Source organism: Pseudopodoces humilis, chromosome 15, assembly GCF_049639895.1.
Source record: "Pseudopodoces humilis isolate 2021_Gansu_Grassland_sample_001 chromosome 15, ASM4963989v1, whole genome shotgun sequence".
NCBI classification, from domain to species: Eukaryota; Metazoa; Chordata; class Aves; order Passeriformes; family Paridae; genus Pseudopodoces; species Pseudopodoces humilis.
In genome coordinates, this window is record NC_142214.1 from 2,646,505 (window position 1) to 2,673,318 (window position 26,814).

A 26,814-nucleotide genomic window follows, 5' to 3' on the forward strand; every position below is an offset into this window, starting at 1 on the left:
GTTCCCTTTTGCACACTGTGCATTTATTGTTGGCACTACATGATGTTAAACACACTGCTCTTTCCAAAACAGAAATATTTATGGGACATAGGTAAGAGCCATGGCTCTAGGATTTAAGAGTCTTGGATATATTTTAACTTTGGTGGCAAATTCTTGATTAAGGTTCTCCAGGCTTTAGTGATCAGATAATGAGGATGATTTAGATGTGGATGCAAGATAAGCAACAAACAGTTACTTATATTTAACAGCATCTTGCTAATTAATAAGTGTTGGATCCTGTGGTACCTACAGTTCAGCACTGCCCATCAAAGAAGATAATTATCCCAAGGGGAAAGATGAAACTCAGATGTCAGTCATGGAAAACCCCAAAGCGCTGCAGCAGTGTGAGGAAAATACCAAGGATCAGGACACACCATGGTAGAATGATGGAGTATTCCACAGCTCACTTCCTCTGGATATGTTTCCTTTTTCATCAGGCTCCAACACTGTGTGCTACAATCAAACTGTGTTTAACAGCCTTGGAAACACAACAGATAACTAACAGCACTCTGCTTAGCCCCACACTGTGACTTCCGAGGAAGTCAGTGAATCCTTCCCGTTGGAACGGCCCTGGGAAGGGCCACAGTCCAACCTCCTGCACAGAGATGTGTCAGGACCCAATTCACACCAGACTGCTTCAGGTTCTGGCCAGTTGGATCTTGCAGACCTCTGGGGACAGAGATTACACAGTTTCTGGGCAGCTTGCTTCACTGTCTTTATGGTGACAGTGGCAAAGGCACATTCCAGAAGGGAACAGAAATGAGGAATGAATGCCTTACATTCAAGTCTCAGTATTGTTCTGAACAATTTGTTGGGTTTTTCCCCTCTTGGGGGGACAAAGACTCATTTATTCTGTTAAACACACACATCTCAGAACCACACGTGATGTTGAGGACTAATTGAGAACAATGATCCCCAAAAAGAATCATCAGTGATTGCACATGCAAGCATTATACTGGTCGCCAGGTAGAACAACAATCTGTATGCATAGTTGATATGCAGACACCTTATAAATAGCTAATAAATGATTAAATTAAATTGCTGTTTTCATAATGAATTAGTACAAGATCTGTTGTACATAATGTTTGGAATATTTAAATGGTTTAACATACTCCAGTTATAAGTACTCTGCAGCTGGCTCTTACAACACAGATTCATCACTTAAGTATTTTTAAACTGTTTATATGTTTCATTACATTATTCCAGAACTTGTATATCTAATTTTTTTCTAATCATTTGTAATTGCTGGGGTCAAACCACAGACCGGTGCCATGAAAAAAGGAAACCAACAATGGTTCTCTCTTTGGGCAAAATGGAACAGAGCAGAAAAGGGGGCTTGATTTGCATCACACTTGAATATAAACTGCAGCAGCTGCTGCATTTGATCAAGATAAAACTTCTTTCCCCAGATCTCATTCTGGGAAGCAAAATGCCCTTTTTTCTAAATCAGCTGTGAAACTGAGCCTGGTTACATAACATACACTCTTCCCAAGTTTCCAACACACTGCATTTGCCCAAGAGAGACTTGGATCATGTACAGATTTTGTTCTGAGTCTCCAGTAATTCTCCCCCAAAGTTCCAGTGCCTATGGAGTTACAGTGTGTTCGGTGCTACACACCAACACTGCAAGCACCTGAAGGATAAAAGGAAAAATTTGGCTCCTCCAAGATCATTCTTTTCCATTCTGAGGGATCCTTCCATACACATCTGTGTGATTCAGCCTCTGAACATTTGAAAACCTTGCCCCAGGCAGCTCTCCTCTTACTCCATGAAAAGGACACTATGGGAGATGGCAATCAACATATATTTTCCATATTTCATATTGGCTCTGTGTTTTGTGCAATCAATCTGTCAGAATGTGCACAGACCACGAGATACTGTCCTCTGGAAGTGTATGTCATTTACCATCTGAATAAACAGGTGAAGAAAAGTGAAATAATCCTGGTGGTGTCAGGTGAGGCAGTATTTCTGTCACCCTCATAATTGGCTCACTAATCAGAACCATGAAGCCCTTAAACTAAAGGAAAATAAAAGAATAAACTGTCTCTTAACATCAAACTAAAAGCCTTATCTCTATAGAAAAGCTCTGCAACAATGAAAAAAGCATTGCTGGCAGTCTGAGGCAGTGCCTGCACACAGCAATGGTTTATACAAGTGCAGACAGAGCAATTTCCAATGAAAGTAAAAGCACAGAGTGGAATGGCCTCTAACCAGCTCCACGGACAGCACCACGTGTGTGGTACATGCAGTGCTCTCTTACAGGCTGCACTGAGCCATGACAAACGTGCATTATTTTACAGAGACACAATTTCACACACAAACTGTCATCACTCTGGTTCCTCAGACATTATTACAGTGGGGAAAGTTTATTTGGGGCTGAGGTGAGTCTCTGAGAGTTTTAAACCTGTCTCCCTCTTTCTACGGTTTCATCACATTTTGCCTGAAAATAATCCAGAAGTGTCTCCCATTCTGCTAAAACCTGCATCTCATTTCCCTTCAGGAAATTTCCACACCAAATTTTCACAGGACACCATCTATCTTACAAGATAGTCCCTTTACTACTTCTGAAATGAAGATATACTGACAAAAATACATGAATATTCACGAGCTGAATATTGAGGAAACTGTACGTTCCTGACATATTAAAAACAAGTCCCTTTTCTTGAATCACTATGCACTGACTTAAATAGAGCAAAACATTTCTGCATCCCTCATATAACTTTATAATAAAGCCCCAGAAGTTCCCTGTACTAGAATTCTGTATTTCTGTCCAATACTTTGGTTAAAGTGTCCCATTTGGACCAAAGCACCAATAAATCCTTTGATGTTGCCATAAGCAGGCCGTCAGTCAAAGCCAGACGGAATCACAACATAAGCTTCCCCAAAAACTTGGTTCCAAAGAAAAAAAACCTAATTTGACAGCTTCCATGCATCCTCTGTTCAATGTTATTTTAACTCTGCACTTCTGCTTTTGCCTCTTAAGCACTCTGCATTAGGAACCATCCATTTAATCTGCACATTTTAGCATTTTCCTTCAGCACTTGGGTGCTTCTCCATGAGAATTTAATGTTTCATCTTGGTTTGTGTTCCCTGATAGCTTGGCAAAACAGCTGAGGATTTTTGATTTTTTCCTCAGTACTTCAGTGTCTTGCCTCAAAGCTTCTCTTTATTGTGAAGCTCCAGTGCCACACTTTCTCTGAACACACTCCCTTCACCCTGGCACTCTGCCCTCATATTGCAGCATATTCATCTCAGAGCTGTGCAGCTCCAGCCATACACTTCTACAGCCAAGTCATCACATCTACCAAATTTCCTCCAAGACTCTGCTCTAATTCTTTCCCACAAAGGAGGCTCTTTTCATCTCCATTGTAAATTTACATGGCTTAGGGCAGAGGCAGCTCAGAGACTCAACACAGAGCTCCCAGGTAATGCAGTGTATTCTCCTCCATCCCGCCTACCTCTCGAAAATAAATGGGAAAAAATGAATGAATGAATGAATGATCATCAGCTCCTGACACAGAAAATTAACACAGTGAGGTTTGGCCAGCTTGTTCTCTCTTTGTTACTCTGATACATCCAAAACACCTGGGAAGAAACTCTCCTGGGAATTTTGTTGCTCCTGGTTGGGTCAGCTGTTCAGTGGTACTGTCACCAACACTGCTGGTGTGCTACTCTTGTTACCACTGCCATTGTTTCATGTCTGGATGCAGCAATTTCACTCTTCTTCAAATCAAATCATGCAATGTTTTCCTGTGTTTTCAGACAGAGGACACTCACAGGAGAATGACATCAAGCTTCATTTCTTTCATAGCATATCCAAGGCAAATGTGTCTCAGTGATCAGTGTTGGAAAGAAATAGTCACACACAACAACTCTTCCTGGGTCAGGAAATGATTGTTGCATGAAAAAATATATTAATAAAGATTAATTAATCATTTTTTTTCAAAGTTGGCTGCTTCCCTGAGCATTCATGCTACAGTTAATACATTAGATATTCTCAAAGCAAAGCAAGCATCTCCTAAACACTGAAAATATTTTTTCATTAAATGCACCAAGTTGAATTTTTATATATGTCTGAAAAAGGAGATACTGTAACTTTGATTGGCATATGCTAGATACAATCCATGTTTTTTATAAGTCAGCACAGCTCAAAAGACATCAATCAAGATGTGCAGATTTATATAGCTGCAAGAAAGCCTTATACATATATGAAAGTTTACGCGAGATACTGTAAATATATTCAGTTCTTTTAACACTGTATTTATTTTTGTAGGAAAAAAAAATCTAAATTTTTTTATTCCAAGATTCTTTGCTATAAATAATTCTGTAAAAAAACAGTTGCAGGTTTGAGTTCAGTTTTTTCCCCTCATCTCAGTGTTCCATTCATTAGAGTTCCATTGGTGACTCACTGGTCAGTGAGATACAAATCACATCAAGACCCCATCACAAGCCCCAACTTTTAAACCTTATTCTTTGGTAAGTGTTGGGCAAAATAATGAAAAAAAAAAATACAACAAGCAATGAACAACATTCTTATTATGGCCCTCACAGTGTGGGTTTGGAGATAATGGCAACATGCAGCTATTTACAACTTGTTAACCTTAATGCTGGCCTTGGAGAGCCAAACTGTCTGTGCACTAGCTGGCATCTCTCCTAAAATCTCTCAAGCCTTTGAGAAGTAAATAGTCCTAGGAGTGCAAATCATCTTTTGGCACCTCGAGCTTCCCTAGCATGAAATGTTCCTTTTAGGGCCCATGCCTGTGGAAAAGTAGGAGTCAGTGGGAGACAAACATGCACGGAAAAGTGGCAGTGGCAAATGAAAATCTGCAAAATGCTTTCCAGTCACGTAGAGAAATGACAGTCCAAAAGTAAATTCTTGCAAAAGGAAACGTAAAGAACATAAGATCTAACATTGCACCGCTGTTATTTAAGATAAACCCAAACACAACGTCAGTACAAAACACGTCACAAGGCTCTTGCATTAACCTCCCACCGACAGGCTGCATCACAAAAATGATTCTGCATGAATGAGTGCATTCCTTTACATTTTGGGATATTTCAGCCTGAAGCAAAAGCAGACCTGAAGTCTTCAGTCTTATATTGGTTTACCTTTCTCGTCAGCCACGCTGTTCCAAATGTCATGGCTGCAGTCTGCTCAAGAGGATTCTGCACATGTGCCAGGTCAGAGATGGATTTTTATTGGGTCTGCCTCATGAAGAAGTTTGCCCAAAGCCTGAAAGTTTAATGTCCATCTTAACCCAAGGACATAAATCGTGCCTTTTATGGCCACAGCATGTCCATGCATATACATATACCCACACAGGCTTTTAATACAGAAAAACAAAATAATAAAATAAAATGCACATACACACATCTTGAAAAAAACTACTCAAGAGCAGAAAATCTTTACAAAATACTAAGAAAGCAGAAGCATCAATCCTCTTGGTGTGATGGTAATTTTACTTTGGAGCCCTGATTACTTCCAGTCTGACGATAAGATCAGATTGGCAGTCATGTAGTAAACTGGAAATGCGATGTTGTGAATGTCAGCTGAAATACACCCTGCTCATAATGACGAGGCTCTGTCAATACAGCAGTTTGTTTTGCATATTATTTGCAGAGGGGGTGACCTCCTGGAAAGCCGAGTGACTGCGAAACCACTGCTGTTGTGTTCAACAGACGCGCCTGGGACACGGTTCACGTCCCGTTATTTTCCAAGTTTTCCCAGCATTTGTGCTTCACTGAGGACCTACATCAACCAAACAAAACTAATGCCAGAATTCACCCCAACTGCAACCAAACTCCTTTCCTGGAGTTTTCTGAACAAACAGGAGGTATTTGGCTACCAAAACACCTTCAGCAGCATCTTAGGTGATCAATTAAAATCTTTCAAGGATCAAATTTTTGACAAATTAGTTTAGAAATACTTATCTGCCTTTTATCTTTAAGAGGTAGATTCAATACTATTCCCTTCGTTGCATCTATAATACTCCAGATAAGAAAAATGAATAAGCAGTTTCCTCATAAATTATGAGTTTTTAACAGCATTGCTGCTGGGTCAGTCAAGCTCGAGTGAGTAGTCAAGGGTATGAAGTGCCTCGTGGAAAGGCAAACCTTTTAGCAGGCCTCTGCTGTCACTTCTAGATTTACCAAAAAAAGCAACTCATTGGAAAATTGAGTTTTTGTTGATTTTAATTTTTCCTTTTTTTCTGAATTATTTATTTCTATAATCTACAAACCTTTTATTAAGTATTTTTTATTTCATTTAGGAAATCAGATTTCTAACACGAGGCCCTCCAAGTTGATTATCTCTACAGGAAGGAGTTTTTCAGGCACTCTACTGCTCTTTGTAATCTAGAAATGAAGGAAACATTTGTCTCAGGATTCTTCCCTTCAAACTCAGATCACTGTAGTATGCCCTATAAAATCCTCCAAACACTGAATCTGGTTCTCATTTTGCAAACAAACTCACTTTAATCGTACTTTGTATTTCATTGCACAATGCAGCAACACAGATCATTTAAACAGAAACAGCTTTTTGGTTTGTAAATCATCTTCAGGGCTTCTGTTACAGAAGAAGTATGCAGATAACTCACATTCATCTTCCCTTTAATGACTGTTCTCAGTAGAATGTTTACAGCTTTTTTAACCTGTAAATCTGATTAATCTCTCAAGAGATTCATTAAAAACTTGAACAGGATTTTCTTCTCCTACAACAAACAATACTCTGGTAACACTTCCTAATAATGAACACATTCCAAGGGAAATTGAAAATCTGTGATTTCCCTGTGGTTATAGAGCCTATACATGGCATCTATGATGGTAACTATACATTTAAATTACACTCTCCTGCCTAGATATGCTTGAAATGATGGATCTTTGAGATGTTTTTAGGGTTATTCAGATCAGGGAAGTATCAGGACTACTATCTATATTTTGACTTTCTGGGTACCAGCTTTCATTTGCATAACTTTTACTGCAGTTGAAACAATACAGAACAAATCAGAAGCAGTTCACATATAAGTGCCTCACCCAGAACATTTACTATGAAGTTTTTACAATGAACACTTGGAATGTCTTCATTAAGAGAGTGTGGATTAGGACTGGAGTGGTGCAAGTCGCTCACTTTTTATCCAAAGCTCACCATGGATAGTTCTGTGTTCTATTCCATCAGACAAGAAGTAGCTTTTGCTGAATTACCACCAGTTCACTCTGGTTCACCAGGGCATTTCAGATCTAAATCTTTATCTCATAAGATAGCCCATCTCTAAATACAAAATGGAAAAAAAAGTAATTGGTAAATGTTCCCAGTCGGCGGCAAAAATAGAAACCAAAATGATAAAGAGTAACTGAAAACCAGTTCATCCCCTCCTCCACACAGCGAAAAAAAATGGCAAAAATTATTTTCTGCTGGAGATGACTAATTATATTGACATTTTTTATATTCAGCACCATCAGGGTTGATTGTCTCAAAGCAAGATTAAGCCCCACGTTAAAATACATTCTAAAAAGCAGAGTGAACAATGCAGATCTCTCCCTATGGCTCTGGCTTTTCCTAAAGAATATTCTGCATATTTAGGAGATTCTACAACAGACTGTAGATCAACACTTTATTATGAAATTTTCTAGTGATGGAAAAGCAGTCCCTACATAAGGTTCCTCCTGGAACTCAGGGAAACTTTGATTTAGCTTCTTGGCCTACCAAAGATTTCCCTGAACGCCATCTGCTCTTTTCATTTATTTAAAATCCACATCTGCAGGGTTCTGAAAATATCAGACTGAGAGTGTCTAATAGCACAAATGCAATACAGCCTTTACCACACATTCATTAAGATAAACAAATAATTAGGATGAGAAGCTTTCATCAGTGGAATCTGAAGGAAACAGTCCATAATTGTGGAACAACTACATTTAATGTCCAACAAATTGCATGCAGCAGATATTTGTTGAAATATATAGTAACACCTAAGTATTTTTTAAGGGAAAATGTTCTTTTGCAGACAGCAGAAACAAAATGGTACAGCAAGAGTCAATGATGAAAAATACTGAATGAGTACTTGCAGTATTCTGCTGAGCTTTCAGTAAAAATTGGCCCAAATAAACCAACACAAACCCACGGAAGTAATTTTTAATCTAAATTTCATCTAAATTTAACATAGGCAGTATTAGGATCCTTTTAGATGTACAAAAAAAAACTACCAATGACATCATGTTAGACAGACAGCATGGAAAGTAATTGAAACTACCAGAAATGAAGAAATACTTTAATCTATCTTTAACAACAAAAATCATGAAATGCTTGTTCACATTCAGGCACCTTAAACATAGCTTTCCAGTGAAAAATTTTTGTTTGACTGCCTGCTTTGACAAATAATTCCATGATAAAATGAATAAATTAGAACATCTGTACTATAAATATCAGTTTTAGAGAATTTTTAGGACTTTTGGTTTCATTTGTAGGAATCTTCTATTATATTTAATGAAAGTACTTAAATTTCTGCCCATAAAAATATTGTGTATTCTCAAACTGATTTTATTTTCATACCCTCACAGTCATACATTGTTAAGTCCCTCTCTAGAAACTGCATTTCTTGCATTTTTCTGTAGGGAATCTGTCAATCAACCTGCAGTCACCCTTGTAGTCAAGAGCAATAAACCATCAACATGAAGCATCAGCAGAACACTATTCACAAATACAAACAAAATTACACTCCAGCTAATACGTCCACCCCAGAAAACCCTCAGGAAAAACTGAATTAACAAGTTTGTCTTACAGCTCTGAATGTCAACTAACTTAGGTTTTCTAGGACTAAGGGAAAAGAATCAGTCTCAGATTCTCTTGCCTTCAGCTCTGCTAATAAATCTGAGGCTTCTGCTTTCCAGTTGGCCTTTAAAGAAGAACAAAAAGGTACAGCAGGGTTTCCTCGGAAAGAGAAAGGAAACTAAAAAGAATTTTAGAGATCAAAAGCACTACTTCAACCTGTATCCAGAAGGGCCCTGCACAAAGCAAAGAGACGACTTGTTGAAGTGGCAGCCTTGTGTCTATAACCTCAGCTGAAGGAGGCCTCCAAAATTACACCAAATAGCACATTGTGAGACAGGAATAGCAACCAGTGCTGGGATCCAGCACAAAAATAACAGCTCTCTTCTGCTCACTAGTGGGTTTCACTCCCTGTCCTGCTCCTCCCCTCTCCACCACCTGAACAACCAGAACAGCAAGGACAGAGCAAGCTCCTGAATTTGAGCAAAAAATCACGGTTGAGACAAGGCAAAAAGCAGTGACCTACATAGAGGAGTCAATGTCTTTTTATAGAACCACAGGGAAGTTCAGACTGGAAGACCTCTAGAGAGTCTGTCTAGCCAAACCTGCTCCAAGCTTCTAAGTTACATTAGGCTGCTTGGGGCCTTAGGTCAAGCTTTGAAAATTTCCAAGGATACTTCTGTATATTAAGTGAACATTTCTGTAGCGTGCAAAAAGGAGAATCCACTTCAAGTATTTCTTTTGGTTTACTACCAAGATTATCTAATGTGCTTGCAGAGCTTTGAGTCATTGGGAAACTCAGTGAATAGAGAGTTCTTACATTTAGGAAACATAAAGTGGCAAAGGATCTGTAAATTAGCACGTAGAGCTCAGCCTAAAATCACACTGATATCAAGGACAGCAGGAAACTCTTCATTTTGACAGAAATATATGACTCCAAATAGGGCTCCCATTTCCAGAGTCCTTCACAAAACTGAGCAGGATCTACAAAAGCTGAGAAGGAAAGTGGCTGTTGCCAACCCACAACGGATTTGGTGTTTCTCCCTCCAAAACAGTTATGGCTGAGGCTGTAAAAATGACATCAGTCAGAGAGTATTAAAAGAAAAGTAAAGGAGGAATATCTGCCATAAATGTGGCTCACAAAATGATGGATGTCATCCTAAAACTGGTCTTATGGATCACAAAACAGTCTGTTAAAAATGCTAATTCCCTCAGCCTTCAGACTAAGAAATATCTGAGCACACTGAACTTTTGTGAGGCTCATCAACAGGTATTTTACTACCATAGTAACACACTGAAGCTGTTTCCAAGAGTATCTTGAAATTTCATCATTTCCACTTCACTTCCCCTTAGAGGTTTCCAAAAGACCTAACTGTAGTGCCAGGGTTCTACATAAGTATCATATGTACATGTAACCACATACACAGCAGGTAAACAGGTGTCCTGACCAAGTTATCCCTTTAATCACTGCAGCATGCTGAATTTTTCAGAAAGCAATTTCTCTTGGTTGATTAGTATCTCCATCAACCACTGTCTCGCAGTTCAGCAGATCAGCAAAGTGATTTCTGCTTCAGTAATGACTAAATCAAGACACGGATCCAATACTCTGAAGTGACTGCGTTTCCAGAATTTAGTTAATCCTGCAGTAGCCAACCTACCACCTGCCAGCCTCTTCTAAATCACTTACTCTAAACCTTTTTCCAATGATTTCTTTCAAGCTTTTTTACCATTTATAACACAATAGAGCCTAAAACCACTGTACCTGCCAAAATGAATTACATGTAAGGAACTGAGACTCTCCACATTTTTTTCAGCGGCATGTTGCACGATTTTTGATTCAGACATTATTCTTTAAATCCTCTTTTCTTGTTAAGTGCACTACAACAAAAGTACAAACACTGACATTAAGAGGACTCATAGAAAAAGGCATTTTTATGAAGCCAGATAAAGTTTCCATCCAACTGAACAGGCAAATATTCTGGGGCTTTATGTTTTCCCACTGATGTTGAACAATGACCAAAGCCTGAAACCTGCTTTAAGTTAGCAAGATAAAAAATAGCCAAAAGATGCAACTACAGTACAGTTGACCCAGGATATGATGCTAAGCAGCCCCAAAGAGCAATATTTTGTTAATTAAGTTATTTTTTGTATTTTAAGAGTACCCTACCCAGTGATTTCAAAGAGCACTACTTGAACACTGAACTGGAGCCAAATTCCATTCATGTTGTCAGGAGCCTCCTACCGAATGTGAGCTGTGGAAGGCAATACAATCACAAAAAGACTATCCTAGCACAAAAACCTTGACAGCACATTTACCTTTTTCTTCAACCTAATGGATAATACAATGGATTTCAGAGTTAATCACTATTTGACAAGGAATCTATGATTTTATGAATAAAAGTAAATTATTTTTATCTTAAATTTAGGTAAATTTCAGCCAATTCTTTTCCTGTTTATAAACTTTCTTTAGGGTTTTAACTTCTGTTTGTTGTTTGTCTAAGTCTAGACTAATGGAAAGCCAAGAGAATCTTTTCTTCTGACTGTATTTCTTGTTTAGTGTGATTGTCCTAAAATATAACCATGTCTTTTTCCAGAGCTGAGGGTTCCACTCAGTTACCTGGACAGACAGACCAGTTGATGCTTGACCATTTGATGAGCCACAAAACACAGAATGTTAAATAAATAATTGGCCCCAAACTCAAGCATCAAAGCATCAACTTTTCAGCTTCAATTAACAAATTTATTTCAAAGACAGTTGAGTCAAATTTAAAAAGTGAGAAAGAGCGAGCATGAGTAAATTCAATTTACTTTGTTTTCAGGGATAGAAGCAAGCAGGATTTTTTCTCCATTAAAACTCCTCATAGTCACTGGTATTTAGGCACCAGGAATGTCTCTCACTTCTGCACACGAGCTCAGGTTGCTCCGTGCTGCCGATGGCTCAGCACTGACACAGCCAGAAGGGCTCACTGCTCACAGGGCTGCCAGTGTTCAGCACATCCCACCTCATTCCTCAGCTACAACACAACAGTTTCTGACCAGAGACACAAGTGAGACATTTCTTTGAAAGCACTAAAGTCTTTGATTTCTGACTCTTTTTACGTGGTCAACCTTTTTTTTTTTTTTTAATGATATGCCAAGTGTCTTTTTTCTCCCCTTTTCTAGCTTGAAACACCTTCAGTTAATGTTCTGTGAACTGATCTCAAACATACTTTGCATTCTGCTTTAGGGTACTCCCAGTGCAGTTCATGGAAATGGTTTTCTCTCTCTATGTGGATAAATCTAAAGTGTGCAAGATACAAACTGATGTCTGAATGAGCACATTGCCAAAAAAACAAATAACTGCAACTGACAGCCAACAATTCTGTAATTGTTTAAAGAGGGATTCTAAAGGAGTTTCCTGCTAACTGTGGTTTATGGTGCTCTCCTAGATATATTTAAAGGGCTTATATATGAAAGAGGATGGGGGAATATGTGAATACCAAAAATCTCATGATAGTTCTATTTTTCTAGTCATTGTTATTCCAGATTGATTACACACAATTAAAATACACTTATTTCCCAGTATCTAAGGACCCTTCTGTAACTTTCACTCCTCAGGTTTCACTAATGCCATAAACAACTGCACATGTACAAGTGTGGATTTTTTCCTGATGTTTCTGGTGGAATCATAGAAGATAAAGAAGTAATAACTGCCAATTCAGCTGCCCCTTGGTCAGAGGACACGGCCTCTGTAACAAACTAGGACAGCAAAACTCTTGATTTACTTTGTATGTCACATTTTCTTTAATAAATCATAAAATCACAGGTGTCCTGAACATGAATTTTAAACAGAGATCTCTGGATGTACACTCAGCTGACAAGCACAGAACTGATCTCCTGGGGGAGAGTCCCGATTACCAGAAACTATTTCAAAACCCTTCACTGGAATCCATTCATTCTGGAAAGCCTCAAATGATGACAAGGCAGGGAGATGAACAGAAAATGAATTTTACATATTCTTTTCCCAATTTTCATTCCCAAAATTATTACTGTGTTGCATTGCACTCCTGATGTTGATTTACGACACACTGCCATGTACATTTTCCAAGGGTCAATTAAATGACTTACACAGTGAAGCCATTATTCCATTTAATGATAGCTTTGGTTTCATCCTTATATCCTACATATACTTACAAATTACTGACAGCAACTATAATCTAAACAAACTACTAGACTGAGGCCCTAAATCATTTGAGTTCAGAGTTATATGTGCATGTTACAGCTATTTTTAAGTCACCATTTAATGGAATTTCCAAACTGAGTTCCTCTGCACTTTTCTTTAGGGAATGCTATGGGACTCTGTTTAGCTATTTAAGAAGTCTAGATCATTCATCAGAAACATCACACAAATCCTAGGAAAATCTCTTTCCAGTCTGTGAATCCAGCCTGCACCTTGACATGATGCCTCCCATTGAAGCTACGCTCCATTTCAGGGAGAAAATGACATCACACCTAAGGAAAACCAATGATCCAGGTACCCGTGTGCCTGTCAGGACACACAGCCCCACAATCGTCAGGAGACAGGGAGAGCCAAACTTTTATAATGGGTTTAAATTATTACTTCCATTAGCAGAGATAAAACTCAAGTCACAAAATTTCCTTTCTCGGGAGGATTATTAAAAGAAATGTGACCTGATGAAATCTGAGTTACAGGCTGGAGGGAGACAGTTGGCTTTTTTATAACTGTTCCCTATGCTCCATTTTATGGAACCTGCAGTTCAGTCATGCCCCAAGCATTTCATACTTTCCTTGTGGTGGGTATGCCTGTGCCTTGTGCCAGGGACTAGAGCTGGAAACATGAGTGCATGTGGCTGCAGCGTGCCCACGTGTGAGAACACGGATCCAGCAGATCATAGATTTCCATACATATACATTTATTTATTTAACAAGATAGCACAGTTGGTTAAATGAAATATGCTGTGCATAAGCATTATAAACTTATCCTTGACTTTTTTCCCCTTTAGCATGTATTTCCTGCTACTTCAGTAGACAGCATCGAGCGTACATAATTACTAATTAAATTCCTACAACAATAATAAAACTATGTCCTTAAGGATGTAACAGATAAACACTGATATGCAAACAGACTACATCACCAGTGACATCTTATTTCTAGAGCAGCTTGGAGGAAGAAAATCTTCCCCAAAACAACCATGTCACATCAAAGTAGAACACAAGGCGAGATGTTCCCTTGGCAGGAAGATGAAGCAGAAGTTTCTGAGCACAGGGAACTGCCACATTAAACCCCCCAGCATTAAACCCAGCAGCGATGGCTTTTAAAGACAGTGAGCACCTCTGCTTGTAATTTCACTATTGAATTTGGAAGTCTGGGTACGTAGGTTCCCTTTGCAACTTGAATTAATGAGAACAACAACCATTTAAAAAGAGCTTCCTTGAGAAGTTAGTAAAGCATTTGCTGTTAAACTGGCTGAGTTCTGCCACCCTTGTAAGCAAAACTCCTCTACAGCAGCGCCTTCAGTACCACACGAACATGCAGAACTCCTGCAGGAGCAGCACAAGTTAAAGTCTGTACGTAATGTAAGGCAAACAGCAGTTATGGAAGGCTCTGTTCTACTAGGAATTTTTTTCACAGATTGCAGAAAGATTTGGCTCAGGCCATGTTGGATCAAGAAGGCTAAATCTTGCATAATCTATGGGAAAACATGTATTTTCGAAGAGTGTCAGAAATCATTTCCAACAGGACTTCGTTAAGCACAATGACAACAGACTTCAAAGGAAAAGAATACTTAATTGTGACACAGTTTCTTAGTTACTGTCAAAACTACCACAATTTGATTGTGTCCACAGACCAAATCCCACAGTGTTTTTCATATGTATTTTAATTTTCGCATTAACTTCTTCTGACATCATATGATTTGCCTGTGTATCTGCAGGGAGGATGATATTTCACAGACCCAACAGAGATACACGGTCTCTGCTACTTCACCACACCGGTGGAAGACAACTGCTACAAAATTCCTCAGCGAACTCATTGCAGAAAGAGGTAATTGGGACAGAAGAATATTAATCTCCCCTAAGAATTTTTATGTAAATGGCAAACAATATTCATTTATTTCTTCCAGTCCAAAATACTTGGAATAAAGGAAGCTGCATCTTGAACCTGCTCCTTGAACATTGGCATTACATAGCATGTGCAACTGTGCTCTTGGATCCACATGTATTTGTAATTCCAGGAAAAGGCTTTGGGATGCTTTAGGAAACAGGGTTCTACCGTTGTCCCCGCTGGCAGTCCGCTGATGGGCAGCAGGATTACCGGGCTGGCTGTTTCAGGTGGACAACCTGGCAAGTGAGCCTCAGCAGCAGCATCCCCCAAAGGTTTCCAACACCTGGGTCAGACAATCAGCACTATTCAAAAGTGAACGGTTCCCTTTGGCTCATTGAAAGGAAAACTTCAGGGGTTACAATACAAGGTTGGGGTTTATTGTTCTTGCAACTTAACCCTCAAAAGAGCTACCTGGAACAGTGTATTAGTTCTGGTGTGGTGTGAGATCTGACTAATTCCTGCTTGGAGTCAGCGCTGTTCTCCTTCAAGAAAAGTTCTGCTGCCTGCTTAACAACCACAGGGCCCTTTAAAACCCAGGCAGAAACACTCACCTGGATCCACGAGGGCCTTTGGAAAGGTTTGCTGGGTTGTTTTTTTCCCTTTTAACCTCTCAATTTTTCATGTAGGTGTTGTTTTCTACTAAGCTTTCTATAACCTCAACTTAACAATGCCAAATGCTATTAAACTTCACTGTTTAGGATATCTGTTTTTTTCTTTTTACTGTATAAATGAGTCCAACTTAAGCTTGGAGCCAGTCCTTAAAACCAGCTGTTAAATTCCTAAGCAAATGGGTGTTTTAATGGAAAGGCTGACATATTCCTAACTGTGGGAGCGTGAATGGCTCCACTATGAGATTACTCAAGTCCAAGTAGAATACAAATGCAATACAGGACCACAGGTTCAGATCTTTGATCTCTTTTTTTGCAGAGGCTGTGATGTATAAAGCCAATTCCACTGTGCAGACAGTACTACACTGAATATAAATTATCCCTTAACTATACCGAGGCTCACATTTAAAGAAATGCTGCAAGAATGAACAATGCAACCATAAAGTAGAGTTCTTCTGTAGCAAAAATACACAGCGAGATCTGCATGAATAACCATGGTTTCAAAGGACAAAAGTTCTTCCACAGCTGTTATGTGATAAAAAATAGAGTGAAATCTGGAGTATTGGACATACAGAAGTACAGTTGGAGCTCTCTGCTTGCTCTTTCCATTAAAAAAGCGAGCTAGGAATACTTGCTTTATTGCCCAGATTAAGCATCATTCCCCTAAGAGGCATAAAAAAATGATTTTAAAATGTGGAAACCAACAGTCTCTACTGAATATGGCTTGAAATTTAAACATCTTTTTTCCAGATACCTCTTTAGAGGAAGAACCTTCTGCCTACTGAGCTAACACTAAGCTCCCTGGAGTTTAGCCATGAATATTCTAAACCTATCTCTTACAATTCACAAAAAAAGTTGTCTTTTGCCAAAATAAAATGCTTAAGAGGAATTCAATATGCTTATATACTGCCTTTCCTCATTTTATTTAAAATAAGTGTTTCCATCTCAACTTTGTGCCAAATACACAGCAAGAGAGAGAGACTGAGTTCTGGAGATGTTACCTGAGATTCTATACACAAATGGGAAAACAAATTCCTTCTGAGAACATCAGCTATTCCGGGTTGGTTTGTAAATTAGCATTTAGCCAACTCTTTTGCAGTTACAGATAGGTACTGTTGAGGATTCTTACACGAATTTCTCTGCTGTTTACATCAGTTGTTTCTTAGGTGGTGCTCAACCATGGTGCATCCACGCTCTGGGATGTTTCCCTGCTCGCCAACTTTGTGTGTGGGGGAATGTTAGTAAATAAAAATAAATAAATAAATGACTTTGTTCTTTATCTTACCTCTTTTGACCTGTGCAATCTGGCATATCAATGCTACTTCCACTGCAGGCAAGCAAAAAGTTACAATTTATTTTTCACTTAATCTTTTTGTTGTCTTTAAGCTTCCTTTCAGCAAGGCGTGAAGAAGGTGCTCTTTGTGGCTCAGCTCTCTATGCCAGAATACAACTGAACACAAAAAGAATGCAAGGATGAGCTGATAGTATCTACTGTCCTCAGCTCTGCGTTGGTTCAATAAACTTGAACATCTTCTCCCCTCCTCTGCCGATTGAGATAAGCAGCAACAATTACTCAAAATGTATTATCAACTCAAGCTCAAAAAGGCACGATCAGATGAGCCGACTGCATCTCTCCCAGCCTCAGTTTCCTTCAGTGTCCGAGAAGGGCAAATAGGTCCCTGTTTGCCTCTTGCCATGCACCTCACAGCTACTTACAGGCAACTACACCCAGGCTGCAAAAGGAGAGATAAATCCTTTGCCTTCCACATCGCCTGCAAGGTTTTTGCCTGTAGCCGGCAGGCTGCAAGATGTGTAGCACGATGGCAAAAGTCACAAACGAACCATCTTTCCCTTCCCCATACTATCACGTTCTCTCCTAGTCTCACTGTGTTCTGCTCTCTCCTCGCCTTTCTGTGGTCTCCATAGCTGAAACCAAGAATTCACTGGGCATCATTGCAGTGCCTCTAACCAATTCTAACTGTATCCAGAGCTTGAGTCAATTAAAACACATTTCAGCTTCATCTGGTTTTCATCCCATTCCAGTACTCCACATACACAGCAACTTTAAGCTTACAGACATCCTTTCATGGTTCAAGAAAATCCTTCAATCAAAGAACTTCATTTACAATCCAGCATAGTTTTTGCTTTCTCTGCTCTCCACAGCAGCCTGGCATTTTGATGCAATCCTCACTTAATGCAATCTCCATTACAGGATTATGATCACATCAATAAAATGTTCCATATGGTTTGTTTTGGTTTTTGTTTTGGTTTTTTTGTTGTTTTTTTCGCATCCCTCACCCCCTCTCATTAATAGCAGGCACTATATCTGCAAAAAAACAACAAACCAAACAGGCTGATGTGATGCTCTAGGGAGGTAGCGGGGGGTACACATTCAACAAAATGCAGCAGCCAATGCAAACTGCCCATCAGAGACTGAGCCCGTGGATCTCATTCCTGAGCTAGACGAGTTGCTCACTGTCCGCGCTGTGAGCACACATCCTCACCGTGCTGTGCTACCACACTAAAAATAAATACAGCTTTTGCAATCACTTGCGAGCTCCGTGCACTTTTCACAGGAGCAGACTTTCATTTCACTTGATCTGTTCCAGCCTATCCATACTGTTCTGGATGAACCGCTGAAGCTCTGCTTCCAAGGTGGGGGGGATGCTGGACAAAAGATATATAAAAGGATACAAAAATCCCCCTTTTCCCCAAGCCCCCTCTTACCTTAAGTGCCTTCTTTGCACAAGATGCCAATCTACATGGGCTCCTCAGCACATCATCAAGGCGTTTTAAGTAGTGAAGGCTGCCCCACTGCATGGAACTTAGACCGCTTTGCAACAGCAAATCCTCGATCCAAAGCACCAGCCGCTTCTTCCCATGCAGTGTGCTGAGCACGAATCACACGCGACTTCCACATAGGGAATAAAATCGTAAAAGAATGGGGGGGGAAAAAAAAAAGGTATCCTAACTTTTAGGTAGCCTGAGTTTGTTTTATTTCTGTTGGGTTTAGTCAATTATCTGCTTTTGCAGCCGCGAGACGATGGAAAGGCAATCGCGCCCTGGAAGCCCCGCACCAGTCCGCAGAGGTCCGGCCGCGTAACCCAAGTTGCGCGGAGAGACTCTGAACTCGGTGCGGCTCCGCAGCGCAGCCCGGCAGCCCTTCCCTCGCCGGGCGGCTGCGGACACCGGAGCGCCGGGTCCCCCCGCGGGGCAGCCGCCGCCGCTGGGCGCTCGCCCGGCCCCCGGCGGGGCTGGCCCGGAGCTGGCCCGGCTGGCCCTGGGGGCGCGGGCTGCGCTCCCGGCGGCCCCCCGGAGCCCGCGCTGTCCCGGCGGCGGCGGCGGCGGCCCCGGCTCGGCTCTGCCGCGGCCGCCCGCGCCCCGCTCTGCCGCTGCCAGCCGGCCCTCCCCGCGGCTGACATCAGCGCCAGGAGGAGGAGCGACGCCGGGGACGCGAATAGCCGGGCCGAGGGGGGTTCCCCCTCCCGGAGCCGCCCTGCCCGCTCCTCTCGGAGAATCCCCCGAAAGCGGCGGCGTGGCCGCTCCGCCGCCTCGCCGGGGGGCGGCCCCAGTCCCCGCCGGCGCCCCCCGCCCTCCGGTACTGCCCGGCGGGCGGCTCCCAGACAGGGGAGAAGCGGGGAGAACCGGCGCTCGGGGCCGGAACGGGACCGGAGCGGGGCGCGGCGCTCGCAGCCCGGGGCGGCCGGGCAGCTCAGCGCCGGCGGTGCGTTCCTGCCTCCCTCCGCCGGGCTCCCCGCCTGCACCCGCGCCGCGGCGGGGGAGCAAGAGGGGATACGAGGAATAGCCCCTCGGCCTGGCCCCGGCTGGGAGAGCTCCCGTGCCCGCGGAAGAGCTGCCGCCCCCGGCTCCGCCGCCCTCCCTCCAAGCCCGTCAGTGCGGCGGTGCCCGCTCCGACCGCCCCCGCCGCAGTCCGGGATGGCAGCGGAGCAGCCGCCGGCCAAGCCGCGCTCCCGCTGCGGAACGGGCGCCGTGCGAAGGCTCCGAGCGGGGGCGGCGGGGGGACAGCGCCCGGGACTGAGCGGAACCTTCCCGGCGGCGGGGCTGGGTGCCCGGGCTCGGGGGATGCTGAGTGCCCGGGTTCGGAGGATGCTGAGTGCCCGGATTCGGGGATGTTGGGTTCCCGGGTTCGGGGGATGCTGAGTGCCCGGGTTCGGGGATGTTGGGTTCCCGGGTTTGGGGGATGCTGGATGCCCGTGCTCGGGAGTGTTGGGTGTCCGGGTTCGGGGGATGCTGGGTGCCCGTGTTCGGGAGTGTTGGGTGTCCGGGGTTCGGAAGATGCTAGGTGCCCGAGCTCGGAGGATGCTGGGTTTCCAGGGCTCGGGGTGGGGCGGGCGTCCCGCACATTTCGGCAGGTCCTTTCTAGGGCCGGAGCTCGGGGTGCGGGAGACGACGACGGAAGCGGGGGGGTCGTGCCGCAGCCTCCGGGGGGGAGCCGCTGCCGAAGGGAGCAGCGCTGGCCTCGGGTCGCCCCCGGGCGGCCTCCAGTGTCCGTCGGGCCGGGCTGTCCCGCCCCCGCCGGACTCCGCTCCCCGGGAGGGGCAGCGCTGGGGTCGGGGGGTCCGCCTGGGAGCGATACCCGGGGCGATGCAGCCGGGGGTGGGGGCTGGTGGCCGAGTGAAGTCAGTTCAGTCTGTGATCAGGGATCAGTGATGGCACAGTCAGGTTGTGGTGGTGAGTTCAGCTAGCATGAAAATACAGTTTAATTAATAGTTAATTCGTGGTGTTGATTTTAATAATCTGAGTATCTTGTATTATTTGCAGTATTTTGCCAGATGCCTGCAGTAGGCACTTCTGAGTGAACACGATAATTATTTGTAAATAATTGAGGATTTTTTTCTGTACTTGGGTGACAAGACAGTTTTAAACTCTTCTGATAAAGAGAAGACATTGCACTTACCCTAACAGCACACATTTTTCATGTGTTCTTCTTTAAAAATAGTATGAAAATGTCTGTGAAAGCCTTATTTTACCTTCTTCACTGTAGCAAGATGTAGGTGATGCCTCACTTTTATCGCTAAATATAGTTTAAATGCCAGAATTTCTCTGAAGAAAAGGTATGTAAGTGAGAGGATGGGCAAGTTCTAAAACCAGCTTCTGAAAATCCCCAGTCATTCAGTGAATTGTCTCCATCTTACCTGTTAACTCATATATTCAATGAGATCTTTTGAGTATGGAATGAGAACGAACAATTGCATGGCCATTAACCATGCTGAAATGCTCCAGAACAGATGTAATGCCTTTTCTTCTAGGTCATATTTCCATATTGTATTTCAGTCGCCTGACTCTAACCAAATGCCCATTGTATTTTACTCTACTGGCTGCTAAATTCTGTGAATTTAGTGAAGTTATGACTTCATTATTTTTGTCCCACATACATACAGATGGCAGAGGTGCCTTGTTATGTACAAACAGAACATTGCCCACAAATTAGGGTTTGTGTCCTGGCTGCTGTGCACCATGCTGCTGGGACTAACACCCAGCAGTCAGTGAGTCTTACTTATCAACATTTTGTAATAAAATGGGATATATAGAAACCACAAAAGAATAAAAAATAAAAAGCAGAGTGCATCTCTGTGTGTTTGGTTTACATCATGATGGTGCCATACAGATGAGGACTGGCTCTCAATTTTGTTAATACCCATTTCACTGAGCTGCTGTTACAGGGGATTTCTGAAATAGCAAAGTCCATAATGGACAACTGTATTTTACAACTAAGAAGAGGCAATTGGGGAAGGAATTTCTGTGGATTGCTTGGATACAAATGACCTTCAGGATGGTTTGTCCTCTTCAAGAGTGTACAACTGTGATAGTGTCAGCCAGTCCAGAAAGGAAAGCAAGGGGCAAATCCTGGGGGCAGTGACCTGTCCAGCTTTCCAAGGGGTGTCTAAGCTACAGTGGATCCATCATTCTGCCTCAACTGTGTTGGAAATGCACAGCCAGAAGTCATATTTAGTAAAAGGTTGTTATTTCATTTAAAAAAAAAAGGAAAAGAAAGAGTAAGTAGTAGGTGACTTATTTAACAGATACTGGGGAGAAACCCTGGAAAAGGGTAAGAACACTTTACAAACCAGAGCAGTTACATCACAAAACTGAAGAGTGCTATGAACAAATTGCTTCTGATCATCAGAAGGTATTGCTGCTACCCTTGATTCAGATCAAGGTCTAAGTCCTGAAATTGTTTGTTACTCTGAGCACATGAAGAGGCCCCACAGGAACTATTCACATGTGAAAAGAGCTAGGACCATTGCCAAAGTTTTGCATACTGTGAAGGTCAAGCTTGCTTCCTTTCTAAACCTTGCTCTTAACAGACAAACTCTCAGAACTATGGTTTCCATAGAGCGCCTTCAGCTCATTCCTCAGGATGCCGTAAGCACCGTGGCCGATTAAGAGCAATTTGTGTCCTAGCAGGTCCCTGAGACTTCTGGGCCGGGTGCCTTGCAGGGAGCTGCTGCCTTGCAGAGCAGGGGCTGCCCCTGCCTTCCCCTGATTGCAATTATTGTGCTTCTTCCCACAGATGCCAGCTTTTTTTATTAACTTCTCAGAATGTAAGAGTCTCATGGATATTATACAACTCCTGGCTTTACAGTCATGGAAAAACCTGTTAATAAAAATGCACTGCCTGTAGGACGAATTCTCAGCATTTTTGCAAAGGTCATGTAAAATATATTGCTTGAGTAGCCTTACTTTGGTCGCCAGATAAGTCATTGAGAGGCCACATGATGACAGCTGCAAAGAAAGATTGTAATTCACTTTTATATCTCTATGCAAGAAAATAAGAGACGCAAGCTTTCCCTTCGGTGCTAGGGATGGGGGCTGTGTGGAGACTGGTGCAGGGAACAAAAAGGAGCTGCTTTCACCAGCCTGACAGATAAGGTTGGAGGTCTTTCTGTGCTGAAGGCCTCACAGAGTTCTGCTTTGTTTCTTCTTTGCTGTCAGAACAGCAGAAAAACTCAGAGAGCAAATTGCAACCACATCATACCACAGCTTTTGCTAGGATTTTGCCTCAGTCCCAAATATGACTTTTATTCTCCATATACTTAAATGAACAACAGTTTCTTTCTCTCCTTATTTCCTCATCCCATTTAGTGGAAATGTAAAATAAATGCCACTTTGGTTTTTGAGCCCTAGCTGATATTTTACTCCTGCTTCTCAGTAATGGAAATTCCCAAGTTTTACCTTTTCTGGGAGAAGTGTTTAAGTCTGTTGCACCATGCTCCATCAATGGCAGTTGGTCCTGTATTTGGATTTGCTAATAAACACAAACAGTGGATCTGGGTCTGTCAAGTCCAACCCTTTGCAGTGCTTTCTAGTTACAATGGCTGATCTTTTTTCTAAATTATTTGTGGAAATACTCTTTTTTTGGCCAAGAAACTGGCAAAACATCAGGTCAAACCACTTTATGTCATATACAACAATAACTAGAAATGACAGAAGTATGAAAAAAGAAACCCTACAGCCACAAATCAAGATGAACAATTGTCACATGTCTATGTGTACCCTACTCCTTTCATTCCAGGACTGGAGACATTATACACCTATTGCTGAGAGGGAGGAAGTTTAGACTGCATTATTTTTAGAAGGGTCTCAATTTCTAAATACACAGATTTTTGAGGGAGAGCCTGGCACCAGTGGCGGTTATCATCTCACAGAGGTGTTGCCAGAGCCATTAAAACACACAGCTCTGGAAGTCCCATACTTAACGGCGGGAGGCAGAACAAACTAATTTTATTATCAACTCAGCTGTCAAGTGACAATGTTTTTTAAATGCCATGAATTATGTATAAAACACATTAATTTTTATGCTCTGCTTTGAGAGTTGCTGCACACACACACAAAGGGCAGGGCTTTGGCAGGAGCTGTGCCAGGCAGGACAGGGGGAACTCGTGGGCCCAGCTCCCTGCTGGAGCCTGCAGCAATGATATCCATGACAATACAGGTGGCAGCTTAAAATGACTCAAATAAGATCAAAATCAGACCGAGTCTTCCAGCTAAGAATTAATGAAATACCTGTCCTTGATAACAGCAAACTGAGTAATAGGAATCTGCAGAAACTGTTCATTTAAATACATTTTGTAAACGTAACAAGTTGCACTGTGCTGTTCTTTGCATCTTTAAGAGTGTCTGGGGATTTATGTCTTGCAAAATAGAAACAAACTAAGAAAGCTGAAATATATTGTGTCTTTAGCTCTACTTTACAGCACAGCTTGTGTTTAAGAAGCAGTCTAGACATGCAAAAATGCTAGAATAAACAATATTTTTTTCATTATTTTAAATTAGCTTCTAGTGGAAAGCTATAAATTCCAGAATGATGCACACTAACAGGATTGCATATCTATTCAAATATTCCAAACAAAAGATACTAAAAGGCTATTCTGTTACCTGCCACAATAAAAATAAATTTCCTTCCAACTTAATGCAATTACATGTGATTTCCTGAAAAAGAAAAAAACAAACCTTCAGGATATTTTGCAGGATATTTCACTTACTAGCAAGAAAAGTCACATTCTTTTTTTTTTTTCCTCCCCTTCCTTACTTTAGTGACATGTTTAACCTATTTTAACATATAAATATTATTAAATACTATTTAATATTCATTATAGGGATCCAAATATTGGTTGGTCTTAAATAAATATGTTTTTATTCATTCTCCTTTCAGCTGAATTGTGTGTGCAATTAAAGAATAATCAACTAGAGTCATAATTGAGATTCTGAATTTATGACCACCAGGGTAGAAAGAGCTGCTTCTTCTGGAGAAATGACAGAAGTGACCTTGCCAAGATACAGAATTTTTCTCCTTGTGACTGTGCAGGGCAATAACAAAGCAGGTGGATACCTATGCTGACCATACCTGTAGCTGGAGAACAACAGAGGTGCAGTTAATCAGGTATTAATCTGGATGTTGGAAGACCCATCTTTCTTTTCTACCAGGCTTCTCTCTTCAGTCTGGCTTTTGGCAAGTTTTTTAATTCCCATGCCTGTCAGGTTCTTATTTAATGTGAAAATTAATATGTCAGTAATAGAAATATTTTAAATATTGCTCAAATTATGTTTGAATAAAAACATGTGCAGGTACTGTTTGATATAGCTCAAAGCTTTTACATTCAAAAATGGAATTGATTTTATGAGTATGTTGCATGCCTAGATCTACTTGGTATTCTCTTTCCGAGACAGCAAAGTCCTGTTGGAATAAAGTGTTTTTAAATCACTACCAGACCTGGATTTCTTAACATACTGAGTATATTGTGTTCTGCAAAAGGGAAGAACAGGATATGTTTTAGGATGTTTTAGGATCCTTTTTGATATCCCCTTAATACCAATGGTATTGGTGGCCCATTAATAGCAAAGAGAGATCAGTCTGATGCATGATTTGCAGGAGTTTATGCTCCCTGGCTTTCCATGCTCTGTAATCTGAATACCAAAACTGCTCAGCAAAGAAACTGAGGAACTCATGTCCATAGTCTCACAATTCTTTGACCCTGACTTTGAAGAATTGGCTCCCTCATGGGCGAGAGAATGGAAGAATTGCTTTGCAAAACAGAGTTTCTGAGACAGAGCACTTACATGGACCCAAACAAAAACTTTATTCATTCAATGCAAGTACAAGACAGGACTTGCTGAACAAACATCTGCCACAGGGGCAAAGTAATAGCAGAGAATGGGCATGGATGCTTCTAGCTATGTAATGTTGCCAAGGGCTTAGTAATTCCCATTCCAGGGATTGCTGTATCTCAGCAGTGAGTGAAGTTCATTTAAAAATGCCTGGGATTGTTTTGAACGGAAGAGTTATGCAGAAATGCGTGCCACCGGGATGTGGATTCCTTTCCTTCAACTGAGATAACAAAATGTTCAGTATTAAGGTTTTCACAGGATTATGGAGCATTCCAGACCTTCCTTCCACAACAGGGGCATGGAATGGTTTGTGGACAAGAGCACTGAGGTACCAGGACTGATTGTCATGTTTGGGGTTTGGGTTGACATCTTAGGGCATTATGTTCACTCAGTTCAACTTTGGCTATTATGTGTGGACTCTTAAGTCTATTTCCTGAGAAAAACTGTTTTGCCAATCAAAGTCTAGAATTGCGTGTAGGTGTTTTTTTCATCCAAATTTCACCTATTGTTAACGCTCATGACCATGGCTCATCAGGGTTCTCCACGAAATGGAAGGGAAGAAGACTCCTCGCATCAGAAGATGCTTTAGCTATTTCTGAAACCGGTGTTTGTTCTACATTATCTTACCCCAGTGCTCACCAAAGCTGTTTAATGCGTTGATAATCCCGCAAGCGTTATAAAACCTTTATTTTGGAGGCGCAGCGTTTCTCCCGTGAGGAGCCGGGGCCTGCTCCCGGCGCCGGCTGCATTTCCCTCAGCAGCGCCGCTAGAGGGCGCCCCAGGCAGCGCTACTCCCTCACGGCCTCCAGCAGCTTCGCAACTCAAAAAGTACCAAAAAAAGGTTCTTTGTAGCGTTGAACAGGGAAAAAAAAACCCCAAACCACGGTATTTTTCATCGCTACAACTTAATTTCGGTGCCTAGTTACTGATTATTTGGGAGGCTGCTTTAACCTTGTAAGCTGCCTGACGCAAGTCGTGATCTCGCGTAACAGCCTCAACGAAGCGCCCAGGGAAACGTCCCTCAGAAGGATTCAAATTAAGATATCTCTCAATTAGTGTCAAAAAGCAAAAAGGAAATTCTGGTTGTATACTCACAGGAGTTTTAGAGCAAACAGCAAGAGAAAAAGAGTAAAAAACAGCTTAAAGTACGTTGATCAATCGGTTTTGTCAAGACTTAATGCACCTGTGTCTAATTCAGCTTAGCCTAGGTCTCCTTTACTTTTGGGTTTAAAATCTAGATTTCAGTGCAGTAGAAGATAATTCATTTTATTCATGTTTTATATAGAGTTTTTCTTGTTGCTAGAGAAAGAAAATCCCTGTTGGAGAAAAAGAAAAAAAAAAAACAATAAATGCTGTCCCTAAACCATTTCTATGTTGAAATCAAGTCTTTAGCTCACGTAATTTCTCAGACTGAAGAATTTGAAGGGAAAACCAAATCAAATTAAATATTGTTCTTATGTTTACTCCTAATTATATTGAAATGCAAAAAAATAATATACAGAACTGGACCATGACAGTTTGCAGATAATGCATTTGATGTATAGTAAGACAATTGACAACAAAATATTGTGTTATTTTTATTTGCAACATGTGGTCATTACTTTTTGTAGCTAGTAGCTATGAATATAGCCTAGAGGTCTCAAATTTCCATTTATCCAGTGAAATAAGTGTGT

At 41.6% G+C, this 26,814-nt stretch overlaps 1 protein-coding gene across 3 annotated transcripts in view; it reads right to left on the minus strand.

Annotated features, from left to right (window-relative positions):
- PCDH11X (protocadherin 11 X-linked) overlaps positions 1–18,422 on the minus strand; it is a 424,506-nt gene extending 406,084 nt beyond the window's left edge. For all 3 annotated transcript variants that reach the window (XM_088062843.1, XM_014255248.2, XM_088062844.1), the window contains exon 1: positions 18,239–18,422. The gene's annotated coding sequence lies outside the window, so the exon portion shown is untranslated. The remainder of the gene's footprint in view (positions 1–18,238) is intronic.
- Positions 18,423–26,814: the final 8,392 nt, after the last annotated feature.